Source organism: Chanodichthys erythropterus, chromosome 17 (assembly GCF_024489055.1).
Source record: "Chanodichthys erythropterus isolate Z2021 chromosome 17, ASM2448905v1, whole genome shotgun sequence".
Taxonomy (NCBI): Eukaryota; Metazoa; Chordata; class Actinopteri; order Cypriniformes; family Xenocyprididae; genus Chanodichthys; species Chanodichthys erythropterus.
The window spans coordinates 7,084,752-7,098,338 of record NC_090237.1 but is presented as its reverse complement, the minus strand read 5'-3'; positions in this window follow the sequence as shown (position 1 = coordinate 7,098,338).

Below are 13,587 nucleotides of genomic sequence, written 5' to 3'. Positions count from 1 at the left end.
CTGTCTAAATCTGTGTTAGTGAGCACTTCTCCTTTGCCGAGATAATCCATCCACCTCACATCACAGGTGTGGCATATCAAGATGCCGATTAGACAGCATGATTATTGCACAACCTTAGGCTGCCACAATAAAAGGCCACTCTAAAATGTGCAGTTTTATCACACAGCACAATGCCACAGATGTTGCAAGTTTTGAAGGAACGTGCAATTGGCATGCTGACTGCCGGAATGTCCACCAGAGCGGTTGCCCATGAATTGAATGTTCATTTCTCTACCATAAGTCGAGACGCCGTCTCTCAGAATTTGGCAATACATCCAACCAGCCTCACAACTGCAGACCACGTGTAACCACACCAGCCCAGGACCTCCACATCCAGCATCTTTATCTCCGAGATCGTCTGAGACCAGCCACCCGGACAGCTGCTGCAACAATCGGTTTGCATAACCAAAGAATTTTTGCGCAAACTGTCAGAAACCGTCTGCATGCTCGTCGTCCTGACTGCAGTTTGTCATCGTAACCGACTTGAGTGGGCAAATGCTCACATTCGATGGCATCTGCCACTTTGGAGAGGTGTTCTCTTCACGGATGAATCCCGGTTTTCACTGTACAGGGCAGATGGCAGACAGCATGTATGTCGTCGTGCTGGTGAGTGGTTTGCTGATGTCAGCATTGTGGATCGAGTGGCCCATGGTGGCCGGGGGGTTATAGTATAGGCAGGCGTATGTTATGGACAACGAACACAGGTGCATTTTATTGATGCCATTTTGAATGTACAGAGATACTGTGACGACATCCTGAGGTCCATTGTTGGGCCATTCAACCATGACCATCACCTCATGTTGCAGCATGAGATCTGCAAGGATCTGTGCACAATTCCTGGAAGCTTAAAACATCCCAGTTTTTGCATGCCCAGCATACTCACCGGACATGTCACCCACTGAACACGTTTGGGATGCTCTGGATCGGCGTATACCTGATCAACTCTATGCGAAGGAGATGTGTTGCACTGTGTGAGGCAAATGGTGGTCACACCAGATACTGACTGGTTTTCGGACCCCCCGGACCCCCCCAACACAGTAAAACTGCACATTTTAGAGTGGCCTTTTATTGTGGCAGCCTAAGGCTGTGCAATAATCATGCCGTCTAATCAGCATCTTGATATGCCACACCTGTGAGGTGGATGGATTATCTCGGCAAAGGAGAAGTGCTCACTAACACAGATTTAGACAGATTTGTGAACAATATTTGAGAGAAATAGGCCTTTTGCGTACATAGAAAAAGTCTTAGATCTTTGAGTTCAGCTCATGAAAAATGGGGGCAAAAACAAAAGTGTTGCGTTTTTAATTTTGTTCAGTATATATATATAACAATCAATATATATATTATAACAATCAGACATTTGATATTAATTAAAAATGTTTAAATGGTGTTAAATTTTACACAGTTAACACTTCCCCAATTTGACATTGAAACTGCTTCTACACACAGCACACACAGCACCCTGTCAGTATGTCCTTAAATGATGGAGAAAGACTTTTCTAATTATTAATTAATTTTAAAATAAACCGTTTAACATTGTTTAATCAAAGTCTATTGCAGTGGGGGATTTTTTATTTTTTTTTTTTATTTAAAGCTGAAGCAATTTCTGTGACAGTGTCACCAAACAGGAAAACTCACCCTAAAATCATTCCATTTGTTATTTGGTCAATGCTGTATAATAGTGTCCACGGTAATGACAATGAAAAGTGCCTTCAAATAGTGCCCTATTTAAGTGTATGGGGGCGATTTCAGATGCAGCCAGTTAATCATTGCTTGATTGATTAGCCTCACCTGTCTCTTGTTTCCTTCCTCAGTTATCCTGTATATATATATATATATATATATATATAGTCCTCAGTTTCTGTTGTTCTTTGTCTATTCTCATTAGTTTAGTGGTTTTCTTTATTTTCAATGTTTTCCTGATTCTCCTGTGCGCTTGTTGGTCAGTTTATTTTTAAATAAAAATCATTGCTGCGCTCAGATACAGCCTTAAGTCATCCTTCCTTGCACCCACTGCTGTCATTGAGCCAAGTTCATAGAGATGTATGTTTTGTTTTCATGTTCCAAATGTTTTTGCAAACTTTCATGTAAAAAGCAATATTTTTAGTGAAGTACATGTGAGTGTACACATCGTAATCATTATTAAAAAAAAAAAAAAAAAAAAAAAATTATATATATATATATATATATATATATATATATATATATATATATATATATATATATATATATATATATATATATATATGTATTTTATTTTTTCACATATAAAGCATTAATTACATTTTTGGGAAATTGCACCATATGACATTTTACAACTTGAACTGACCCAATTTGATATTTTAAGACATACTGATCTAAGACTCATTGGGGTCAGCAGGGCTGGACTATGATATCATTTCCTTTTTTCTCTCTCTCTCTGCTGATTTGATGAAATATAGGTATTTTTTTTCCAAATAATAACATGTTAATAAGTAGTATTTGAAATACTTCAGTCCATCAAGATGTTTTGTCTGTTTTTTTTTTTTTTTTTTAGAAACAATACAATTTTATTTGAATAATTATTATAAATAATAATTAGTTAATAATAGATTTAAAAAAAAAAAAAGAAAAAAAAAGATTTTTATTGCAATATATGTTTTATGTTTGTTTTTGTTTTTTTGCATGTTGGTTGTACCACATGACTGATTTGGTGGAATAAAAGTTTTCAAATAATAATATTTTCACTGCTTATACTTTAGTCCACTAAAAATGTAGTCCACATGTCACAGTTCAGGACAGTATCAGGACAGTTGTAACACCCTGATATTGTTGAAATCAAAACTGACCCGTGCAACATCATTGACCCAAATATTAATAAGATGCCGAGGCACTTACTGTGGAGTGCCTGCTTGACCACACACACACTCTGTAAGAAACAGACTTCAGTGTGTGAGAGCAGAGAGATTCAGTGAGTGTTAATGGGAGCTCCAGGCAGTCACTCTGACCTTGGTGTAATCTCACTGACCTCATGAATGATTGATAAATAAATATGAAACTCAAGTCGTCTTCAGAGGCTGAAGAATCTAATCTCATCAGGAGCATCTGTGCGAGTGCGTGCGCAGCCTGGCCTGAACCGGACCTGTTTGTTCTTGCTGATTAAATGACAGCAGATGAACTGTCTGTCAAAGATGGGCTGACCACGACTAAAGCTTTAACCGCTTTGATGTCGCAAATGTTAAAGGGATAGTTTACCCGAAAATGAAAATTCTGCCATCATTTACCCTCATGTATATCCCAGTGTTTGTATTATATATATATTACTGCAAACAGTAAACGTGACTACATTTCGAAATAAAAGACATTAAATGAAAACCCAAAACCAGTGTGACACTAGTACATGTGAGTACATGCAACTTAATCATTATTTTAACTAACTAACTAACTAAATGAATGAATGAATGAATGAATGAATGAATGAATGAATGAATGAATGAATGAATGAATGAATGAATGAACGAATGAATGAACGGTTTCAAGGTCAAACTTTTTGTATTCAAACAATTTTATTTATTTAAAATAATGATCAATTTGCATGTAAATGACTAAAAGGTAAGTGGTAAGTTCTAACTCCAAAAATGACACAAAAGCACCAAAAATGCTATTAAAATGTTCCGATCATGTGCTATATATTAATATGTGTTAAATGTAAAAAATCTTCACAGTAATTGATTGATTGATTGATTGATTGATTGATTTGATTGATTGATTGGTGTATATGAATTGGGTGATTGATTGATTGATTGATTGATTGATTGATTGATTGGTGTATATGAATTGGGTGATTGATTGATTGATTGATTGATTGATTGATTGATTGATTGATTGATTGATTGATTGATTGATTGATTGATTTTTGAAGTATTACATTTTAGGGAATTGAACTTCACATTGCATCTCATTGACTTTCATTGTCTGGGCAAAAACAGTTGAAACATTCTTCAAAATATTATCTATTTAATCTTGTTGCTATATGTCTAGATGAAACATTTCAGAAAAAAAAATCAATTTAAAAAATGTGTCAGAAATGTTCATAAATCTCTTACTTTTGATTCTTTGTTACTTGGCATGTCTTCACAGTTTGATAATAATGGGATTTGTTAATAATAAAATGTATATTACTCTTTTGCTGGTGATAATTGTTCTGTTACTGCAGTTAGATTTCATGCAATCTGACAGCTTGAAGTGTTAAAAAATGTCTAGATTTTAAGAAAGCAGGAGGCTCCAATACAGAGAAATACAGGAGGACATGCATTAAGCTTCCACAGCACAAATATATATAAATCAGTGCATTCACAAACATCTCCTCCACTTAAAAGAAGTATTGCCTTACAGATCCAGACAGATATGTCCTCTAGACAAAGGGTTACTGACTTAACAAAATTCAGCACCACTGTTGTTTTGCTTTAAGCTTAATTCTCAAACCTCAGCACTTATCTGGGGTTCTTTTCTACAACAGCCCTAGACAAGTGCTTTAAAATAACTTTTGTTCATAGACAATAGACTGCGCTGAGCTGAATTGTTAGTCAATACTAATTCCAGCCCTCAGCATGTGCTCTTCCACAAGATATTCCTCCATAGATTTTTCTTTATTTATTCTTGTCCTCACTCTACATTATAAGGCCCAGAGAATAAATGACTTGCATCTTTAGATGTTAATATTACATTCAAATGACCTCTCAGAAAAGAACCACTGCCGGGTATTGTGTAACCTAAAACCCCAGCAGCGTTATTCCATTCCAGGCCACTGTCTGACCTCCTCCATCACTCTTTTCAATGAAGCACCTCTACAGATGTAGTTAAACAATACGATATGATATGATTTAAAGGGATAGTTGACCCAAAAATGAAAAATGTTACAATTTAGTCACCCTCAAACCTATATGACTTTACTTCCCCAGTGGAATACAAAAGAAGTTGCTTTGAAGAATGTACAGGTTGCTATTATCCAAGCAATTGCAATGAACGAGGACTGCATATTTCAAGCTTCAGAAATGAAACAGAGGCACCATAAAAGTGTCATTAAAATGTGCTATATACTAATATATGTGCTAAATATGTGTTTCTTGTTTCTCGTAATCTCCACTGTGACAGCTAATTTAGTTGACAAGTTCAGCTAAGTTTAACTGGTTTTGAAAACTGGATCAACCGATCTATCTGAAACATCAGACTCAATCAAATGATCAATTCACATACTGTATCTGTCAGGATTTTTACTAAGTAACGCCTCATTTTTGTTTCTATCATATGGCTTTTGAAAACATTGAACATTTTGGATACTTTTATGGTCCTTTTAAAGCTTGAAAGCCTCAGTCCCTATTTAAGACTAGTGCAATTCTTTTAAAAAATGTCCTTTTGTGTTCAACAAAAGAAAAAAAGTCATATAGGTCAGTTGAATGTGTCAGATGTAAAGGGAAAATTGTTCTAAAATTGACTTATTATGAAAGGAAGGGTGATAGATATTGGAATCTGTAAAAGTCTATTTCCTTGGAAGGGTTTCTTGGGTGAATTAAAATTGAACAAGAAAGAACAGATGGAATGTTTTGCTGAACTGAAATGATGGCCAACAAAAAAGCAAAAAATAAATAAATAAATAAAGCCCAAAAAATTTGTGATTAAAATGCTCTTTATGATTAATTAACTTAAATGAACTTTAATTGTACACAATATAGTAGTACACTTTTTTTTATTTATTTTTTTTAAGTTCAGTTAAAAACTAATACAATATCAACATATGAACATATGAACAAAAAACTCTTCTTTTTGGTGTTTACACGTTTCAGACAGTCTGTGCATTATGGGATTTTTCAGTGTCTTTCTGCAGGTTACGTGGTTATACTAGTAGATTTTATGAGTGAGTGAGTGAGTGAGTGAGTTATTAATTCAATCGATTTGTTTAAGTACACTAATTTATTCAGGAATGAAACAAGCGACATGAGGCAGAGTGAGGCATTGAATTATTCACTCAAGCAATTTGTTAAGCAACACTTTATTCAGGAACAAGTTACAGTGAGTCAGTTGATTCATTCAAATACACTGGCTGCATCTAATCTCTTTTCAATAAGGGATTACTTCAGGACTGTTAACAAAGTGTGTTCTATATACAGTAGTATGAATGTGTGTAGTATGAATGTAATCCATATGCACTATGTTCGTCATGTTGCCATTTTATTGTGATCTACTAGCTTAAGTTACGTTGCTTCAATTCGTTCAAACACACTGATAGATTTGGGGGAAAACAAGTTACTGCCTTATTAAATGAGTCATTGAAATATTCACACAACAGATTCATTAAAAAAAGATATATATTTAATATTTACATATATATGTAAATGATATCTGCTTTGGCTTTGTTTAGATATTATCATTGGCAGATCAAAAACAGACAAAGTAACATTCCGTATAAAAGGTACTCAAATTTAAAGACACCATGAAATCAAAATGGACAATTCTTATTTTTAATGACTTTTCCAAGCACAACATTATTATTATTTTTTTTAAATTCATGTGCCTTCATAATCTTTTTTTATTAAAATAACTTCCACACCCTCTCTCATCTCGGCTGCGTCTAAAATCGCTTACCCTTTTGAGTAGGTACTTTTTTGAATAAGTAGGTACTAATCTTACCTACTTTGTGAATAAGTACCTACTTTGTGATTGCTAAAAAAGTATGTTCTACATAGTATAAGTAATCTGGATGTACTACATCCGCCATGTCTTCATTATCATGTGACCTACCAGCATCAGTTGCGTCGCTTCACAGCCATTCACAAACCCTCTCCCATGGCCTCATGGGATAGTAAAGTGTCCATTGTATGTTAACTTCAGTATTTCACCAGAAGCAGTAGGTCATCTGGGTACATTTTGCTTAATCTTTTACGATTATTGTGAATTTGGGCATACTTCTTTTGTCGCATATTGTTTTCACCTACTATATAGTAGGGAAGTATGCGATTTCAGACGCAGCCCTCTGCCCATGACGAGGACGGGACAACCTGTCACTCACATGAGACTGACCAATAGCAAACCACACCGCTCCAACCAGTCCCGCCCTACATTTTTTCTTGTTTGAGAAGCAGTTTCACTCGGATATACATAGCAATGTAGGGAAGAAAAGACTATTGCTCTGCTCGGTTCAGTCTAAATTATATACTAAATGTACATGTTTTAATTAGGATGGCTAAATGTAAACAAACAGCTCCAGTTTAAGCATTTAGGATTTTGCACACATGCAACATGTATTCTTGCCTAGAGATGGATAAGTCCTCAAATCAGCCGCACAGTTGATTCAAGGTGATAGCTGCAGTGACTAGCACACACTGACCTCTCTTTTCCCAAAACTGTCAGCCCCGGTATTCTCTCTCCTCCATAAGCGGCCTGCTTGCTTGCTCCCTTTTTGTCTCCGCTACCTCTCCTCTGTCCTTCTTCCGGGCTTATTACAAATGAGTGTGACAGCCGCACAGAAAATGGGCCCATCAGTTAACAGCACCAGAGTGTAGATATGATGGATGATGAGAAAGTTCCCCTCTAAACTTGGGGGTCTGACCTTGTTGCTGGTAATGTTACACGTACCCTGCCCTTTTACAGATAAAGTCACAACTCATCAACTTAGAGACCCAGATGGATAGAGCAAAATCAATCCTGGAGATTCTGTGCTTGGCCAAGGACACAACAATGCAGTAAATTCAAACAGTGGATGATTACCTGGAAACCACTTTGAACATTTGAAGAGATATTGTTAAAAAATGGGCTTTTGTTTGACTGTATTTTACCACATGAAGGTCCAAGTAAAAAACCTTGAGTTTTTAAGAAGCCAAAAGAACAGTCTGTGGTACTGGTTATTACACTTGGTTATAACATACCTTGCATATATTGCGCTGTTGTGTTTTGATGCATGCTAGGCCTTTTCCCCCAAGGATCCCACAGTATGAGGAAATCAAACAGCAGTCTGACCTAAAAAGTCTGTAAAACACATGTGTAGAATATCTTTGATTTGTCTGTAGTCGCATACATGCTGATGTATAGATAGGGTTGGGTATCATTTGAATTTTAATGATTCCGATTCTGCTTATCGATTCTGATTCTTATTCCTAATTTCGATTTCAATAAGGTAAAAAAAGAGTAGATATTCATATCTTATTGCAAAACATTTCATTGTAGCTGAATACCATGAAAAAAAAAAAAAACAAGCTAAAGTTTTACTTAAATATTTTTTATGATAATTAAATAAATAATTCAATTATTACATTTTTTTTTTCTGATACAGTTTAAATCTGAGATCTTGTCATATTTTTTTTTTTTTTTTACCATTTTTTAAAACTATAATGAATAAACTGTATTAATGAATAAAATGTTCAAAATACATTTTGGTTTAACGGTAGCCACGAAAATTATTCAGTCAAGAACAGTAAGTGAATTTTCTTTGTCTTTTGTTGTTTGATCAATGTTATTATAGAGATGGCAGCAGGAATATAAGGCTGCTGTCACTTTAAGAGCTGCATGGATCCAATATACTGTTACACATGCATTTTCTTTGTCAACTGTTTACATTCACTTAAAGAGTTAGTTCACCCAAAAATGAAAATTCTGTCATTAATTACTCACCCTCATGTCATTACACATCTGCAAGACCTTCGTTGAATATAGTCGTTATTTTTGTTGTGTTTTTGCGTGCAAAAAGTATTCTCAAAACTTCACAACATTAAGGTTGAAACATGCAATCACATTGACTATTTTAATGATGTCTTTAGTACCTTTGTGGGCCTTGAAAGTGGTGGTTAAATTGCTGTCTACGGGGGATAAAAAACTCATCAAAAATATCTTAAATTGTCTTCCGAAGATGAACAAAGGTCCTATGGGATTGACATTAGGGTCATTCCAAAATTCATTTTTGGGTGAACTAACCTTTTAAGAGATAACCGACTGTTTAAGAGGATAATTTGACATATTTTTTGTGTATTTTTCCTCTATAGTGCAAAAAAGACACAGGAGAAAACTCAGTTCAGTATCGCACACTATACAGTATGGGAGGCGGCTTTCTGTGTGTGCGCTTTGACATTTACATTTACATTTATGCATTTGGCAGACGCTTTTATCCAAAGCGACTTACATTGCATTATGCTATACATTTGTATCTGAGTATGTGCAATCCCTGGGATCGAACCCATGACCTTGGCATTGCTAGTGCCATGCTCTAACCACTGAGCTACAGGAAAGCTTTGAATGTCTGTGCAGCACAGAAAACAGCAAACAGCATGTGAGTCTTCTTGTGCTGGAATGGTTTAAAATCATTAAAATGCACACAAAGGAATCGATAAGACAACTCTAATCCCTGGTTTTTGGAATTTTGGATGCGGTTCTAAAATGGAACTGGTACCCGATACACAACCCTACATATAGAATACATTCAAAATACCAGATACCTTTCGCCTTCAACTGACGACAAAATTCGATCACAGTCACAGATGATTTCTGTAGATGCATTTGAGGGCAGCTTTGAGATCGCATGCTATTAGGGATGCAATGGCTAATGAGAGAAATGGAAATGCTAACGGATTACTCCAGGTATTACAGACTATATCCACAGTCAAGTAAACCAATTAGAGCTGATATAACTCCATAGTTAATCTAAAAAAATAGTGTAGAATCAGTTCTTTAGTACAGTAAGTGTGCTGCGTAGTGTGTATGAACTTTATGCTGTCTGGCTGAAGCATGCTCATATAGTGTAATGACAGCGTAACGTTTCTTGAAAGCCCATCATTCACTTGTTTATATGGTTATGTGAAAGATACTCTTTACAAGCTTTTTTGATGCAGGAAAGATTTCATGTAAGAGTTCTCGATGAGACATCTCGTTTATTATTCATCATGTAAATGTACACTGTCATTGCCAGTGAGCCGTTGAACAGCAGTAATAGCCATCATCTGATCTATTATTCATAATCAGCAATTTGCATAAGCAGCAGTACGGTCTCCCAAATGACTATGTTAAAGCCACGGTCAGGTGATCCTGATAGAGGTGCTAACTCTACGGCTCTTTCGCAAACATTAAAGGAGCGCTGGGGCGGACATGCTGGTGCTCAACGACTAGGCGAGCTTTTGATTTTTGCTGCGGCTCGTTCGTTTTATCACCCGCCGACACCTCCTGTATTTGAATATGCGCTTAAGCTTTGTCAATGCTGGAGGCTGTGTGTTGCCTCATTGATGGCTGTAGTGAAAGACCAGAATATGACAAAAACAAGCAGAGAAGTTTAGGGACTCAGACTTTCTCAGGTCAATGTCAGGCCTTTCATCTCATCAAAAGCAGAAGGTTTTGATTTTTCCCTTTTATATGTTTTGCAGATGTACTGCTTAAGGAACCCATGCTATTTTCTTTCCTGCATTTGGAATACTAACCCGATTCCAAAAAAGTTGGGACACTGTACAAATTGTGAATAAAAAAGGAATACAATAATTTACAAATCTCATAAACTTACATTTTATTCATAATAGACTATAGATAACATATCAAATGTTGAAAGTGACACATTTTGAAATGTCATGCCAAATATTGGCTCATTTTGGATTTCATGAGAGCTACACATTCCAAAAAAGTTGGGACAGGTAGCAATAAGAGGCCAGAAAAGTTAAAAGTACATATAAGGAACAGCTGGAGGACCAAATTGCAACTTATTAGGTCAATTGGCAACATGATTGGGTATAAAAAGAGCCTCTCAGAGTGGCAGTGTCTCTCAGAAGTCAAGATGGGCAGAGGATCACCAATTCCCCCAATGCTGCGGCGGAAAATAGTGGAAAAATATCAGAAAGGAGTTTCTCAGAGAAAAATTGCATAGAGCTTGAAGTTATCATCATCTACAGTCCATAATATCATCCAAAGATTCAGAGAATCTGGAACAATCTCTGTGCGTAAGGGTCAAGGCCGGAAAACCATACTGGATGCCTGAGATCTTCGGGCCCTTAGACGGCACTGCATCACATACAGGAATACTACTGTAATGGAAATCACAACATGGGCTCAGGAATACTTCCAGAAAACATTGTCGGTGAACACAATCCACCGTGCCATTCGCCGTTGCCGGCTAAAACTCTATAGGTCAAAAAAGAAGCCATACATCTAAACATGATCCAGAAGCGCAGGTGTTTTCTCTGGGCCAAGGCTCATTTAAAATGGACTGTGGCAAAGTGGAAAACTGTTCTGTGGTCAGACGAATCAAAATTTGAAGTTCTTTTTGGAAAACTGGGAGGCCATGTCATCCGGACTAAAGATGAAGGACAACCCAAGTTGTTATCAGCGCTCAGTTCAGAAGCCTGCATCTCTGATGGTATGGGGTTGCATGAGTGCGTGTGGCATGGGCAGCGCACACATCTGGAAAGGCACCATCAATGCTGAAAGGTATATCCAAGTTCTAGAACAACATATGCTCTGATCCAGACGTCGTCTCTTTCAGGGAAAACCTTGCATTTTCCAACATGACAATGCCAGACCACATACTGCATTAATTACAACATCATGGCTGCGTAGAAGAAGGATCCGGGTACTGAAATGGCCAGCCTGCAGTCCAGATCTTTCACCCATAGAAAACATTTGGCACATCATAAAGAGGAAGATGCGACAAAGAAGACTTAAGACAGTTGAGCAACTAGAAGCCTGTATTAGACAAGAATGGGAAAACATTCCTATTCCTAAACTTGAGCAACTTGTCTCCTCAGTCCCCAGACGTTTGCAGACTGTTATAAAAGAAGAGGGGATGCCACACAGTGGTAAACATGGCCTTGTCCCAACTTTTTTGAGATGTGTTGATGCCATGAAATTTAAAATCAACTTATTTTTCCCTTAAAATGATACATTTTCCCAGTTTAAACATTTGATATGTTATCTTTGTTGTATTCTGAATAAAATACTGAAATCTGAAACTTCCACATCATTGCATTCTGTTTTTATTCACAATTTGTAAAGTGTCCCAACTTTTTTTGGAATAGGGTTTGTAGTTATAGATGTTCATATAAATATCACGGCTGGTTATGATAATAGATTAACATGGAAAAGATACCTTTTATTGCTTGTTGTGGCATTGCATGTGGTTAGGACATGGTGTTACATGTTTTGTCCTTATTTCAGGCAAAAACAAATTCAAAAATCCTACTGACTTTGTGATGATGGACCCGGAGGTGCTAAAATGCTAATTCATTTTGGGTTTTGGCTTACAAATCCCTACAGCATAATTATTTGCCGATTACTCTTGCTAGTCAGTTACTGATTGTATTAAAGGATTAGTTCACTTTCAACTGAAAATTTCCTGATAATTTACTCACCCCCATGTCATCCAAGTTGTTCATGTCTTTCTTTCTTCAGTCGAAAAGAAATTAAGGTTTTTGATGAAAACATTCCAGGATTTTTCTCCATATAGTGGACTTCAAAGGTCAAAATTACAGTTAACAGTGATCCCAGATGAGAAATAAAGGTCTTATCTATAGAAACTATTGCTCATTTTCTATTTTTTTTTTTTTTTTAAGTGTATACATTTTAACCATAAATGCTTATCTTGAACTAGTTTTTCTTCTTCTTCTTCTCAATTAGAATAGCGGCAGTGTAGACACTGTTAAGTGTATTACTGCCCTCCACAGGTCAAAGTTTGAACTAAATTGTGCAAGCATATAACAATTAGTTCAAACTTTGACCTGTAGAGGGCAGTAATACATTAAAAGTGTCTACACTGCTGGAATTCAAATAGAGAAGAAGAAGAAGAACACGAAGAAGAGAGCTAGTTCAAGATGAGCATTTATGGTTAAAAAGTATAACATTTTTATTTATTTTTTTTAGAAAATGAGTGATGGTTTCTCCAGATAAGACCCTTATTCCTCGTCTGGGATTGTGTAGAACAATTTGAAGCTGCAGTGAAACTGTAATTTTGACCTTCAACCGTTTGGGCTCCATTGAAGTCCACTATATGGAGAATAATCCTGGAATGTTTTCCTCAAAAACCTTTCTTTTCGACTGAAGAAAGAAAGACATGAACATCTTGGATGACATGGGGGTGAGTAAATAATCAGGATTTTTTTATTTGAAAGTGAACTAATCATTTAAGGGAGGGACATTCTCATTCTGGAGATCATTTGATTGGATAAACATTTAAACACACCCCTGAGTGCAGGATGAGTCATCAATGTTTTTGGCATGTTTTCTAGAAAAAGAAAGACTGCTAAAGGTTTGTCTACAGTACATGTTATGGCCTTTTCACACAGGATGTGGAATGCACTGCACTGGCCACTGGGTTCAGCGTAGCCTTCAGATACAAAGCAATTTACGCTATGCTGGCCAGAGCAAAGTAGGCAGAGTTTTCAAAACTTTTAGGGAGAGTTCTATACATATAGTCATTTGATGCCTCGTTTCTATTGGCCGCACGAGTAATCGCATAAAAGTTGAATTATTTTGAACTTTGACCGTGGCATGTGCACAAACTTGTCATTCAAGCCATTTAAATAAATGGGTTTCATAGCGCAGTGGTGCCGT